We start from the raw sequence: 14,589 nt of genomic DNA on the forward strand, positions 1-14,589 counted from the left end.
GGCTAAAGCTGGGAAGAGTAAGGGAGCGATTAGTGGTGTGCATGCAGCTGAGCTTCCTGCAGATTACTTGTATTTAGACCTAATCCTTTGCATTGAAAAAAATCCCAAATCTCTTCATTTTTTTATGGAGTGATTATCATAGACTCCGGAACGATTGTGTAAAAATTAATCCTGGGGGATGAGATCGGTTTTGGAGCTGCAGCGTGGTGCTGGCCAGACGTACCCGAAGGCGGTAAACAAAGCTTTCCCAGAGCGAGGGAATTAAGCTCCGGTCGGGCTCCCTTGGTTTCGCTGTGCTGCGGGGACTTGTCTGGTCGCTTCAGCCAGGTGCACGAGCCGCAGTTTCACGGAGCGGGCTGGAGATGCCTGACAGCCCCAGGTCTCCGAAGGGCTTTCCAGGGTTTCCCCGGAGGCTGGGATGGAGGCGGGTGGGGGGCTGCAGAGCGGGCAGGGGGCTTTGATGGGAAAGAGCCATGCTGCCAGCGGGGACAGCGCGGGGCACCCCAGTGCTCTTGTGCTGAATGCAGTGTTGACGGGGACACAGGTGAGCCAGGCTGATGACACTGCCTGGTCGCCCTTGTCCCCTCCCAGGGACCTTTGCCTTCTCTTGCAGGAACAAACTCAGAAGGGACTCTGGCCTCGTCGGCACCATCAGAGGAGACTCCGGGCTGCCCGTGTCCCCCAGGCACCACCCGGCCACGGCGGGCATCGGTGCCCGCTCGGCCGCTCTCCAGGCTGAGCGGTGTGGTCATCCTCAGGGCTCCGGTTCAAAAAGGTGCTTAAGCCCAGCATTAGGAGCGCGCGCCGTCCTGCTGCCAAGTGTGATGGATCTGTAACTATTCTGAAGTGATCCATGAATATTGCATGTGGATCCACTTATTGGAGCCTCCGCTGCATGGATGCCTGGGTCTGGTTTAATAGGTGGCTGTCAGGAAATGCAAGCAAGGGAGGAATAGTTCGAGATAAGCCCTTTTGCTGCCAGCAGCGGAGGGCTGTTAAGAGGCAGTGAGCGGCAGGGCAGGGGAAGGAGAGGCCGGCAGGTTACCCGTTGTGCTGAGCCCGGGGGCACGGGTGCTCTCGGCTGTTTTAAAACCTGTTTCCCCCCAGCTGTTGGATTCCTACCCTTAAAGCAAACCGCAGACGGGTTTGGGAGGGCTGCCAGAGCCCTGGGCTGGGGACCACCAGCATGGTTCTGGGTCCTGTGGAGCCACAGCACAGCCTGGGTTGGGGCGAGGAGGGATGGAGGGTGCCAGCGTGGCCCCCACCGCAGTACCCAGCCCCGGCAGTGGGGAGCCGGTGGGTGTCCAGCTCCAGGGGTTGAGGGTCCAACAGCTTGGAGGGGCAAGGAGGAGGAAGGAGAGGTGACGGTGACCTCCGAGTCTCACTGCAAACTTCTGCAATTGTTTTTAATCCCCAAAAGCAAAGCCACGAAATCCAGCACCTGCCGGCACGGTGGCAGAGCTGCTGCTGGTTTCCAGAGAGGCAGGGTTTCGTCTGAGCATCTCGCTTTGGTTCGGTCCCGCCTGGGTGCTCCGGGCAGGTGGAGGGGAACGAGCAAGATTTGAACTGCATGTGGAAAAGGCACTCCGAGTGGGGTTTTTGCAGTAATTTACTCAGTGACATTTGGGCAGAAGTTGGAGATTATGCCTTGGTTTAATTTTACACATTAATCAACAAGAGAGGGAACGTTTTATTTTTACATAGATGGCCACCGTCCCGCTCCCATTTACACCATGCGGCTCCATTGATTTCATTAGGATCCACCAGGCAGAAATGAGAGCGGAACTTGGCCCCCTTAATTAAGACGACTGTTGCTAAAGGCGGAATGATGGAAAATAATTAACCCTATAAAAAACACATGATGCTGAGAAGGAGGAATACATAATTTAGGAATCAGGAGGCCGTTATGCAATATTAATTGCAGACAGCATGTCTGAACAGCACGACATACCGAGAGTCGTGCCGCTCGTCACAAAGCCGCTGAAGGAGGCCAATTTTGCTCTTGGCATTAAACGAAGAGCCCAAAAGACACATCCCTAGAGTAAATGGCCGCCACGGCAGGGTGGGGGGTCCAGCTGCTTTTGGGGGGTTACTGGAGGAGCCAGCCAGGACAACCCACCGCCCTGCAGCACGGGGAGCTTGTGTGTCCCCTCCTAGATCTCTGCTGGGCAGGGACAAATATGCCGCCTCCACCGGTGGAGGCTCAACCCATTTCATTAATTGAAGTTCTAATTGTGCTAAGGGAGCTTTGACCTCCTAGGAGGACCCTTGCCCTTCTTTGCAAAGAAAATTAGATTATTCCTACTAGTGCTGATTGTCAGTGCCTTCTTTGCTGCTAAAATATTCTCTCTACTTCCTAATCAAATGACTTAAAAAGGCCAAACATGGAACTTTCAACAGCAATAACAAATACGCCTATTTATTTAAACAGGCACAAGAAATAGTGATTCAATAGGCAATTTCTAGAGAAGGCTATAAATGAATGCAACAGAAAGTCCACTTGTCCTGATGATGCTTTAAGGGTTGGATACTGCATTTAAAAGCTCCTCCAGTGCTTTCTTTTTAACACAAAAGCATTACTTAGGAACCAGAGAAATGCCTTAGAGATTGGGATTGTTCGTCACACCAGGGATGGAGATAACAGCAGTGAGTAGCTGGATAATTTCAGGAGGAGGACATTACTACAGCTGCATGGCAGGCAGGACCAGGAGCGTAAACACGCTTGTGCATCACATAGACCAGCGGCAAACGAGCACCGGGGGGGTGGCTGGGTGCCCTGGGGGGGCTGAGGCAAACGCAGGGCTGCAGCAGTGGGGCAGGGAGGGCTCCTGTCCCCTCTCCCACGGCCACGGGTGCAGCGCCCGCATCCTGCCGGCTCCAGCGACCAACGCTGGTACCCACAGAGAAGGACATTGCGGCAGCGGGCGGGCTGTGGGGCAGCACGGGGGGCATGGGGCACCACGGGGCTGCGGGGCGGCGTGGGAACCGCAGAGCCCGCTGCTTGCTCTGCCGATCTTTTCATGTGGGATCGCGCAGGGGCTTCATGGGTCATGTGCATACCTAAGCTATAAAGGCAAACTGTGTCACTGTCATGCTGCTTAATCACTTGGCCTGGGCGTTTTTTAACCATAGACGAAACTTTTTTATCACATTGGCTCCAATATTTTACACTCAAAGGCAGCTCCATAATTGTGGGAGGGAAAGATACTGGTGAAAAATCAATTAATGCTCATTTCCTGTATCGTTGTCATTAATGGCAAAACTGATAAGAGCCATCTTCTCGTTTAATTGTTAGTAGGTAAAAATGGTTCCACAGGAATCTTGGCTCCCATTTACTTCCTGCTTACAGAGAAAAGGTTGAGGATGTGACTAGCACAGGAGCGCAGATGTAGATAAACCAACAAGAAAATCCTCAGATTGACTTAAAATCTCACCACTGTTCAGTCGGTGGGCGTCAGGGACTGGATTGAGACCGTTGAGCAATTTAATCTGATGAAACTCTGTACTCCTCCGCTGCCTTATGGACTTCAGCCTAGAGAAAAACATGTTGCCTTTTATGTAAATCTCAACCTCTGAGGCCTTCCCCAGCCTGGAGTTCCCCAGTTTTGTGTTTGCTGGTGTACCAGAAGAAGACATCTTATTTTAGGGTGCTCCTTCAAGGTCATCCTTCTTGGTCCTCGCTGCAGCACCTGGTACAAGGTTGCTTGGATCCAGCAGCACATGCATGAGGAGGACCTATGCAATATACAGTCATGTTAAAAAGGTGTCAGCAATGGTTCATGATAATGAACTAATATGGTCATGAAATTGCTCCCAAGAAAACATAACTTGTCTTGGAGATTTCCCCTGCCAAGTCCTCCTGCTGCTGACAGTCCCGTTGGGCAGCAGCTTTGAGGAAGCCGTGATGCCCCAACCGGCCAACGCGCTGAGTCCATCAGGGCGGTGTAGAGCGAGGGGATTTTGAACTTGCCAGCACCGAAGGCGCCGTGCCGGTCTTTGATGAGCCAACGGGCATTTCTCTGGGCCCCTGAGCGGCTGCTGTGATTGTTCCCCACATTTTTGTTTACATTCATGAACAACAGGCCAAACTTCAACCGGCACAGATGTGTCTGTACAATTAAAACATTACCTATTATCCACAAATCTTAACAAATTATTTATGGTAGTTTTATAGCACAGGTAAGTGCAAAGGTAAAATAAAGTAGACACTTAGGGTTTTAGCGTTGGTGAGTCATTGCAAGGTTCACAGTTAGGAGGACTTCGGAGCTGAGGCTGGCGCTCTCTCAGCCGCCGTTCCTCCCGAGGCAATGCCCGGCGCTGGCTTTTATACGTGAGCTGTCACGTCCAAAATGCAGGGGGGTACCCGGAGGGTGCCATCCCTCACCCAGCACACGGCGACTGGCACCAGCTCAGCTGCTGGCGAGCGGAGCGGATGCTCCCCGGGATGCTGGCGGGACCCGCAGCTCCTCCGCGGAGGGGACCCGGTGCCATCCCGCCGATCACGGGGCGTGCAACGTGGCACCGGACGAGGATGCGGTGACCGCAGGGCAGAGCTGGACGGAGGTGGCTCAGCTTCGTCAGGGCTGCACGACTGGAAGAGGCTCGGCTGTGCCGAGCACCCCGGCCTTGCGCCGAGCCCCCTCCCGGCAGCCCCCTCCCCGGGCAGAGCTCTGCGGTCCCCCTTGGGCGGCACACGCTTCCTCTGTCCTGCAGCCTCCTTTTCTTAAACACTAAATCAAGGAATTATTTCTTAAATGACTGTAATTTTATTTTCTAGCCCTAGCTAATGAGCTCTTTGTGTAATGAATCATAAATTACTTAGAGCAAGATCTTTCTTTTACTTAGAATGGGTAAAAAATAGGTGGCGTCTCCAGTCTGCGCTTGCCATGCCCACACGGTAGTGGATTTTTCCAGCTGAAGCTCAGATATGCGCAAGCCCTAATTTTGCAGATAAACAGCTTCTATTTCATTAAATGAGCTCTGCACAGAATGTTTGTCTTAGTTATTTCCAGAAAATTAATTCATAGAGTTTAATCTGTTTAGCATCTGATTAATGGGATTTTTAATCACCCATAATAATGACAATAAAAGGCTTAAAGTAATAACCTAGGAAAAGGTGTGTATTTGTCTTTGCTATTCCCATTGTCCTGACAGTCATCAGTGCTGCACAATAACTCATGATATTTGGCATTGTTTCTTTCGGATCTATTGATCAGATGAAAAAAACAGACCTTGTTTGAATCTGATTCATTTAACCATTTTTCTAAAATTACCTATTATCAGGAGAGGTAGTTTTGAAGCAAGCATTTCAGTCTCCTTGAGTCAAGATACATCTGTACCGTTCACTCCTGTGACACAAATACCATTAAGCCCATGTCTCCAATAATTAAACGCCTGCTGCATGACACCTAAAATCATATTCGTTGTCAGATATGGCACAGGGTACAATGGTGATATATTACAGCATAAATTTAGTGTAAGAGTAACCACACTATGGCAAAGATATTTGCCTCTAGAATGTTATGCTGGTGCGTATTTGACTTTTATTTTGTTAACCCTCTAAAAACCGTATGTCACGTGGTATGCCAGAGCACACACTGCCGGCATTATCAGAGGTCCCACCTTGCAGTGAAACTGTGCAGAGCACCTGAAATCTAACACAAACTCATCGAAGACGGGGCCGGGGCCTGTCCTTCTCCTGTAAGGGCTTTAATACATCTGCTAAATCCTTTCTGTGGTGTCGCAGCATGGGCAGGTCTGGGACGGCCACCATGGTGGCTACCGCCGCTGTGCCAGGAGGGGCTGGGGACAGCCCAGGGGCTTGGCTCTGCCTTCCACCGTCCCCTTTCCCTATTCTCCCGTGGGACGGCTCTGCTCGCCAGCCCTGCAGCGGGAAGCCTTGCTGCTCTGGCCCCCTTCCCTGTGCCAGGCCATGCCAGTGCCACGTGGCGGGGCTGGGATGGGGTGAAGCTCTTCAAGTGCTAGTGCCCGCCAGGTTTTGTCCCCCTGGTGCAGACAGGAGTGACTGCTTGAGAAATGTGCTTAAAACAAAATTATTTATTTCATTTTTTTTTAAAGGAAAAGATGGTTTTCACAGGATCAATCATTTTTCCTGTAGGTGCCTGTAAATATGGTGCAGGAATGTCACTGAAATGCAGAAATAATAGAAAGGTGGAAAAGGTGGAGCAGCTCTGGCCATCACCTGGGATGCTGGCATTGGGGTGATCCCGTGCAGCCCCGGGGCACACGGAGCCGCAAGCTCGCAAGCTGCCGTCCTGGCTGGGACAGCCTTCACCTTCTCCAGTGAAGAAACTGCATTTATCTTTTTTTTTTTTTGTCTTGCAGAGATCTGAAGCTGTGTATTTTTGGTGCTGGCAGGGTGAGCTGGAGGTCAGGGTGCGAGCGCAGCCTGCTGCACTTTCCGGGGAAGGATCAATACTCCGACCAGGCGCGCTCTGAGCGGGGAGCGCGCGGGGGGCGTGGGGAGGAACGCGGAGAGGCATGTGCTAAGAGAGGGGAGAGGCATCCTCTGCCTCTCGCTGGGCTCCTTCCCTCTCCCGGTCTGAAATTGGAAAGAAATGGATCGATTTTTTACTCTTTTCGGGGTGAGGGGAAATTGCAGAATGAAGATGACTTGAAAGAATGAGATGGATGGGAGTAACTGGAGCTCATCCTCCACGGGGGAGAAAAATGCAGCACAAATGATGATGTTAGCTATCCATCCTTCAGTCAGGGGTTTTATATGGAGGTCCATCACGGAAGGACCCGAGCGCGGGATGAGTGTGGGCTCTGTAATGCAGGTGCCTGTGCAACCTTAATAATCCATTGCCAGCAAATATTCACAAATGGTAAAAAGTTTGAAATCCCCACGGGGCTGTCCGGCGAGGTGGGCCGACTGTTCCAAATCCCCTGGCTGTCCCCCGAAGCGCCGGTGTCTGTGGCCAGGCTGTCACCCCAGCAGCAAGGCGACAGGGACAGGGCTTTGTAAGGACTTGTTCAGGGAGGCAGTGCCACCGAGCAGACCGGGGGACCATTGCAACCCCGTGCCAAATCACTCTCCTCCGTTTAGCCCCTGGGCTGGGGACGGGAAGGAAAAGGGCTACAGAAAGCGAAGGAGGGCACTCGCCATCCCTGCAGCGTGCCCGGCCAGCCTGACCGCTTTGCCAGGAGCAGTTCCACTAAATATAACCAGTCAACCCCAACCATCATTTTTGCTCTCCCAGAGGCCAGCAGAGCCGGGCGGGAGACGTGGCTGCTGGACACAGGCTTTCCCTGGGGAGCGCTGGGGACACGGTGGGACACCTCGCTCTGCGCCGGCACTGCAGGAACCAGAGGGTCTCCACCGGCGGGTGCAGATGTCCCCCCTGATGTGGGCAGCGGGCACAGACCATGGGTGGCCGCCCCAGGAGAGCGGTAAGCCCGGCTTCGGTGCTCGCAGTAGCGTGGGAGGTCCTTGCAGGCACCGTGCCCTGCTGGGGGGGGTCTGAGGGTCCACGTGCCCGCGGGAAGGAGGAGGCGTCCATGCTGGGCTGCAGCGAGACTTCTCCAACCACAAACACCCACGCCTGTAAATCCTTCTCCAGCACAAGAGGCAACAGCCTGGGTGGCATCACCGGGTCCGGGGGTTACGCGGCACCTCCCAAAAGCACTTTTGCCCTCTTTTTTCTGTGAGAATTCCCTTTTGCCCACTGGAGACAGGAAGGTGTGTTCCTAACGGAGGTGCTCCCAGCTATTTCCACAGGTGGCTGTCTCCCAGCAGAGGCTGGTTAGGAAGTCCATCACCATTTTTCTCTCCAGACTTAGAGCTTCTTTGAGGGTGGGCTGCTGGGGGACAGGGCAGCCCCCGGTGGGATCGTACCCCCAGAGGGTCCCCGCGGCTCCCAGGGCTGCCTCCCGTTGCTGCTTCTGCGGCTCCTGCTGAACGGAGGGACGAGCTCTCCCTTGCAGAGCAGTTATAAATTCCCAGCTTAGCAGGTTTCAAGCTGATTGCCTTTCCTCACGGTGTCTCTCTGTAAATGAGGCTTTTCACAGATGACGGATAGAGCTGCTCCTCCGGAGCATAAATCCTCACCAGCCCAAAGTACCGCCACAACCTGTTTAACAGCCTTGCTTCCCAGCCAGCCCAGAGTTCAACTCCTCCAGATGACACAGCGCTCTGATGGCAATTCCTCATCAATTAGCCCTGTCCGCACCGCTGGGCCTCCCCGCCGCAGCCTCTGCTTCGGGAACTGCTCTCGTTTGAGCCGGGAACTAACCCCAGCTCCCGAACAAACCCCCCGCCAAGGGTTACCCCTCTCCTCCTCTGGCCGGTCCGGAGCTAACCGACCGGGAGGGATGGGCTTCCCTTCATCCCTGCGGGCTGAAATGCGGTTTTCCCTTGTCTGTCAGGTTCTCTGGGAGAGCTTCGTCCACCTCTTCCTCTCTCCCCTCGCAGGCTCTCAGACGTGCCATTTATCCCTGTTGCTGACCTCTGGAGAAAATGGTCCTGCGGGGTCAGGATGCTCCCCGGGACGCCGGGGTTGAGCGGCCGGCCGCACGCCCTGCCACCAGCACCGTGCAAGAGCCTCCGAAGCCTCCCCGCTGCACTTGGTCCTGAGGGCCATCTACCCCAATTAGCGACCTCCTGCGCAGCACCAAGACCCTCCGCCACTGCTATTTAGTTTCTCCAGCCTCTTCCTCCACTGCGCTCCCCTGCCATGGGGCTGTGGGGATGGGGATACCCCAGCCCCAGGTCCCTGACCAGCCCGGCTGCCCCTGCAGACCCCAACCCTCTGTCTTCCTGCTGCATCCATCTATTTTGAAAGTAATCCCTGTCCCCTACCACCTCCTCCGCTCCTCTGTCCATCCCTGGCTCCTCTATTTTTAATGCCTTCAGCAACACCCCCAGCTTCAGGGGGCTCAGGAACTAATGACCATCAGCCCTGCTCCTCTCCTTCGCAGCCTAAGCAGGACATTAAGCTCAGTATTTCTTTACATTATAATTTACTGCCATATTTTATACAAGTTTCATCTTTTATTTATTGTTTGAGCATCTTTCCCCCAGAGGATTTCAGGGTAGTTTTAGTCTCAAGGCCCATTTTTGCAGGCTTTCGGAGAGCTTTCCCCATGTTATTGGCTTCATTTATTATCTTCAGTTCTTCTATTGGTGCGTGCAGCTTTTCCCCGGGGTTTCTAACCCAACCGCTGGAGGAGAAACCTCCAGTTTAAGCACCAAGGTCGCCTCCTTCAGCGCCGGTACGTTCTGCGTTGCGTGACCTATACGCACACACATCACCTATAGTTGTATATGCAGCCTCGCATGCGGGGCACGGCGATGGGTCCGTGCTCCGAGCTGGGCGCCTGCCCCGGGAGCTGCGGGGAAGGACCACGCTTCATCCACAGGCGGACAACCTCTCCTGCCCCGCGCCGGCACTCCTGCGGGACCGGGCTCGGGGTGGGGGCCTGCAGCGCGCTGGCTGCTTTGCCAGCCAAATTGCCGTGATTTTTTTTCCTGCTCTACAAGACACATCAAGCCTGATAAGACCTGTGTATAAAAGCTTCGTAATTGTTTTATAGCAGAAAAGCAAAGCGATTCCACTTTGTCTGTGCAAATCAAGCCCTTTCCCTTGGCCAGGGCCGCGGAGGAGCGGAGCCAAACCCCACGAGGTGCAGGGCTGGGGGGGCACTGCGGGGGTCTCTCCCCATGCATCGCTCAATACAGCACACATTTATTTACCCCGCCGGGTGAATTTGCATGTAAAATGGTGGGGCCACGCTTAAGAGTGGTCAAGAGCTGCTCGGGGAGCCCCGGCAGAGCTGCGGGAGGGTCTGTGTGTGCCGTAACCCCCGGAGCGTGGCTGGGGAGCAGACCCGTGGCGTGGGGATGCTGCCGGTGCTGGGGCTCTGCGGTGGACCCGCGACAGCGACGATGGGCAGCGCCAGGGAAGGGCACGGGGGCCTGGTCCACAGGCGGTGTAAATGGCTGTAGTTTACCTGAGATGAATACAGCAATATTGGTTTACACCCGGGAGAGTGTTGCCAAATATGCTAGATCGGAAGGCACCACGTAGCATCCTCTTACCCCACAAACACAAAGCCCAGCCTGGCCCTGAGCCACTTCTCACGCCAATGCAGATTGGGTGCGATGCTACCAAGGCGTGATTCGGAGGAATCAATTTTGCCAGTGATGCAGCATACTTCTTTCTGCAGGACTGTGCCACACGCAAAGTTTGCAGAAGAAGACAAACATTTATGAAATCATCTCCATTTTCAAAGGCGAGCTGGTTATGAACCTGTTTGAGAGCCAGCCCGCATTCCTGCCGAGGCAGGAGACACAGCCCGGTGCTCATTACTCTGCTCCCAGATGAACAGTAAGTCTCTGGAACAGTACTTACAGCCTGTAATAATATTACTGCTCGGTCTGCTACATGGTCCCTCAGTCATTTTTTCAATTAAAAAAGGACCAATGCTCTATTAACCTTTTGCCTGCTACTCCATTCTTCATACAGCCGCTGGCCCGAGATTGCAAGCCATGTATTAAAAAAGGCATATATTACTGTAAACCATCTCCAAGTTTTCTGTCATTAGAAAGATGAAGTATCATTTTTTCATTTAAAAATATGAGACAGTTTATCAAATTCACAACCTCTGAACTCGCAGTGAAATCTCTTTGTTACCCATGAGGCTGAAGGTAGCCGGTGTGAAGCCTGCCTTGCAGTGCCGGGGGGCTGCCCAGCCGGCCGGGATGCCCGGGGGCTGCTGGGGCTGGCTGGTGGTGCTTGTGCTCCAGCCCGGGGATTAGTGATGCTTCTGACAGCCTTTCTGATACAAACAGATGTATTCTGCCTACAAAATCCTTTGGCAGGAAGCGTCGGCAGCTTGAGTAGGTATAAATAAATACGTCTATTTTCATCATGCTGATATACGGATCCCAGGAAGGTTTGCAATTAGGAACTGCTGTTCCTGGCTGTCCCATGGCAGTGGCAGTGTGCCCAGCCTGCCCCTTCCCAACAGCCCTGCCTCGCACCTCTGTGGCTGAAAAACTTTATTTCATTTACTGTTTGACGAGGGTTTTATGGGGCAGAGCCTGGCATACAGACCTAGGGGAGGGTGCTGCTGTCCCCCGGGGCTGCGGCAGCGGTGGCGGGACCCCGATGTCCCATCGCCACTGCCACGGGTGAGCACAGCCGAGCACCCGCACTCGCTGGGCAGCGAAGCACGCTGGTTTTAATTTTGTTTCAAGGTTGATTTGTTGCTTTTATTCCTTTCTCAAGGCACCTGCTACTGGCTGTAACTACAGAGACCCGTTAGACAACCGCTCGTATATAACAGTCCCAAATACATCCTCGCTGATATATCATCCCTCTGAACCAACCCAGCGCAGCCGCAGGGCAATCTCCTCCCCGGCACAGCACGTGTAGGGGAACGGCCGCCGGCCGCACCGTAAGCGACGGCTCTTGTTGTGCCGCGCTCGCCGGACCCCATGAGCCGCCCCGCCGGGACGCCCCTGCCTGGGGACGGTGCTGCCTGCCCTGCAGCAGCCCTGCAGGGATGGTGGGAGCCTAAGCTTAGGTCTTGCTGTCATGCAGTCCTAAAAAATAAGGAGCTAATTGCTGGAATTGATCACTAATTTTGCAGAAAACACAGAGCCTGGTTCATGGTGTACAGATCATGCTGGAGTTTTTGCTTGGCAGTTCATAAGCGTTTTACACACTTATCCTGAGGTCATCTTTGGTTCTTGTATACTTTCCACAGCATCCACAGTAAGCTATACAAATTATGAATCTTTGTGTGAAACTTTGGAGACTTTCCCCTCTGTTGGCACAGGGAACGTGTAATGCTGTGAATTCCTGATCTGGGCTTTTTCTTTTTGCTGACACTGTTACACCTGCGTTTTCACCCTGTGTTTTAGGGCCTCTCCTTTTTGTTGCCATAAATTCGTGCTGGCCTCCTCAGTGCTGACTTGCGGTGTGAAGCCATAAACATGTTTCGAACCATGTCATTTGGCTGGCGCGGAGCCGAGCCGGCTGGCATGGGGCTTTGCCGACGGGTGTGGGGCTGTGCCCCCCAGCCAGCCCTGCTGTGGGGCTGTGGTTTGCTGGGAGCAGGATGAACCCTTCCTCTCTCCCCTGTTTCCCAGGTAATTCCCAGGTCTGTGCTGTGCACCGACCCACAGCCGGGGCCCCTCTTTACCCCAAACTCCAGCATTTGAGATCAAACACCCCTCTGTTTTATACCCCTCCTCTTCTCCCAAGTCCTCTGTCAGGTCTCCGCTAGCCGCCGGCTGGTGGAATTGGCCCCGGCGGAACGGTGAGCCGGTGCCGGTGATTGGCGTGCAACGAACACCGCTGCTCCTGCCCTGCTGTGCCCGCTGCCCCGCAGCCCCTTGGCACGGCGGCAGCTCCGATGGGGGTCCCTACTTACCTCTGCATGGCCTCCACCCGCCCGATCTGCCTTTTACGGTAAATAAACCAAAGAATTTGTGCACCAAACCAACGTGCTCTGACAGCGACCAGCTCCTTGTTACCAGAGCCTGCTCTTAAATATGCGTGTACTAGCGAGACCCGGATGCTCTGGTTTGATTTCCAGGATCCACAAATAACGGTGCACTATACATTGTTTGTTAGAAATTACCTGAAGCTCAGCCCTTCTGAGATCACTCTGCTGTACAAAAAAGAGGCCCTGTTGCAATCAATAGGCTTTCCATGGTCTCTGACTGTTCACTGGCCATTATTTTACTGGTTTTATTTTGCTTACAGTCGCAGCTGCATTAATATAAGTGTTCCAACTGTTTCTGGATTTAATTGTGGTAGCAGTGATCAGAGTGGTTTGGGTTTTTTTTAAAGCTCTAACCCTCTCCCTGGCAAGGTTACAGGTCCATCATCTAGAGAGAAGGAGGCAGCGGAAGACAGAGAGGGAGAAATGTGCTCCCTGAGCTTTGTCCTGACTCGCAGCAGTTCCTTGTTTCTGGAAGCACCAGCCTCCTCCTGCCACCGCGGCTCCGCACAGCCCCGGGCGCCCACTGGCCTTGCCTGGCGTGGTTCCTCACTGCAGTCAAGGATGCATGGGAACAAACGAGCCAAGTGTATTTGGAAAAGATGATGCCCATACAATACTGCTTCATAATGGCCCAGCTATTATGTGGGCAAAAATGTACATCTCCATCCTAGTGGTGGAGAGGGCAAAGGAACAGATAATTTGCAGCATAATCTTGATTTTGGGCAGTTCCTACATACGCCTGCTTCCCAAAGATGTATAAAATTACTCAGATTAAATGAGAGTCAAACCAGTCAATCTTATGCACCATAAATCGGGAGATAACTCAATATGAATATTGCTATTGAGCTTTTATACTACAATGCCGTATTGAAGTTCATAGATTGCTCATTCTTGAAAGGTCTTTGAATTTCACTCATTAATCCTGCGTCGTGCCCAATAGTTTGTTCCTGTGTAGAAGGTCTGCTGGGGAAGGGCAGGAGACACCAAAGCTACCACCACCTCGGGTAGTTTGTCCCCATGGCTTTGATTTGGGGCCCTCTTTCCTCGTGGAGCTGGCCTCAGGTTAAAGATGTCTTGTTATTCCATCGTTTTTTCCTGCGCAAGTTCCCATATTCTGTAATCATGGCATTTTTCAGTCTTTTCTTGACAAGCTCAACATATCAGGCTCTTTTAGCTGGTTTCTGTGCAGTGTATTTTTGGCTTGCAAGTAATTTTTATGGCTATTTTCTGTTCCCTCCCCAATTTCTCAACATCCTTTTGAGGTGTAAGTACCACAACAGGCTATAGCACTGCAATATCTGCCTACAAGTGCCACATGCTGAGATAGGAGCAGCTCGCCTCCTTCTCACCCACCGTGTTCACATTTAGCCAGGGCTTCCATTAGCCCATTTTTTCCACAGCAGCTTTTTGGGTATCATGTTCCATTATTTATTTGAGGATAAACACCTAAAAGCTAGATGTTTTTCAGAGCCGTTGCTCGCCAGAGTAGTCTCCTCTGTGGTACCCTCCTCTTTGCGTCCTTTGCACTAGACGATGTTGAAACGCGTTGGTGTGAGTGACCCTGCCCGTAGCAGGAGATCTGTGCTTTTACACGGCGGCGGCTGCTGCTCCCCAGGGCTGTGCCTGGCACCCCGCGCACCTGCCAGAAGCCCTCGCTGGGGCACATCGCAAATGTTTAATGGCACGTAATGCTTATTTTCATCTTCAGGGCTTACTGTTTCCTTTCCAGCTCCTCGACTCTCTCCATGCTTTTCTTCTTGCTGGGCCGGGCGGGATGGGTGCTGCCGGGGGGGCAGAGCCCGCTGCCCCTGCCCCGACGGTCACCGTCTCGCTCGCGGGCTGGTCGCCTCTTTCATTTCTTATGTTCTCTGTAACCATCAGATGGCTGACGGTGAAGATCAATGTGCCTGAAGGAAATTTTATTTACTTTTTCTCCTGCGCGGGGAGACACTGTAGCCAATATCCCCGGCAATAAATTTAATTCAGGTGCTTGCGAGGACTAACAGTGCTCATGAGAGGAGCGGCTCACGCTGTGAGCGCTCAAAGGGCTTCTTTTAACTTTCTCCATTTGGCAGCGCCTTGCATCGTGGCATTTTTACATCCCAGCATGCT

This window comes from Buteo buteo, chromosome Z, assembly GCF_964188355.1.
Source record: "Buteo buteo chromosome Z, bButBut1.hap1.1, whole genome shotgun sequence".
Taxonomy (NCBI): Eukaryota; Metazoa; Chordata; class Aves; order Accipitriformes; family Accipitridae; genus Buteo; species Buteo buteo.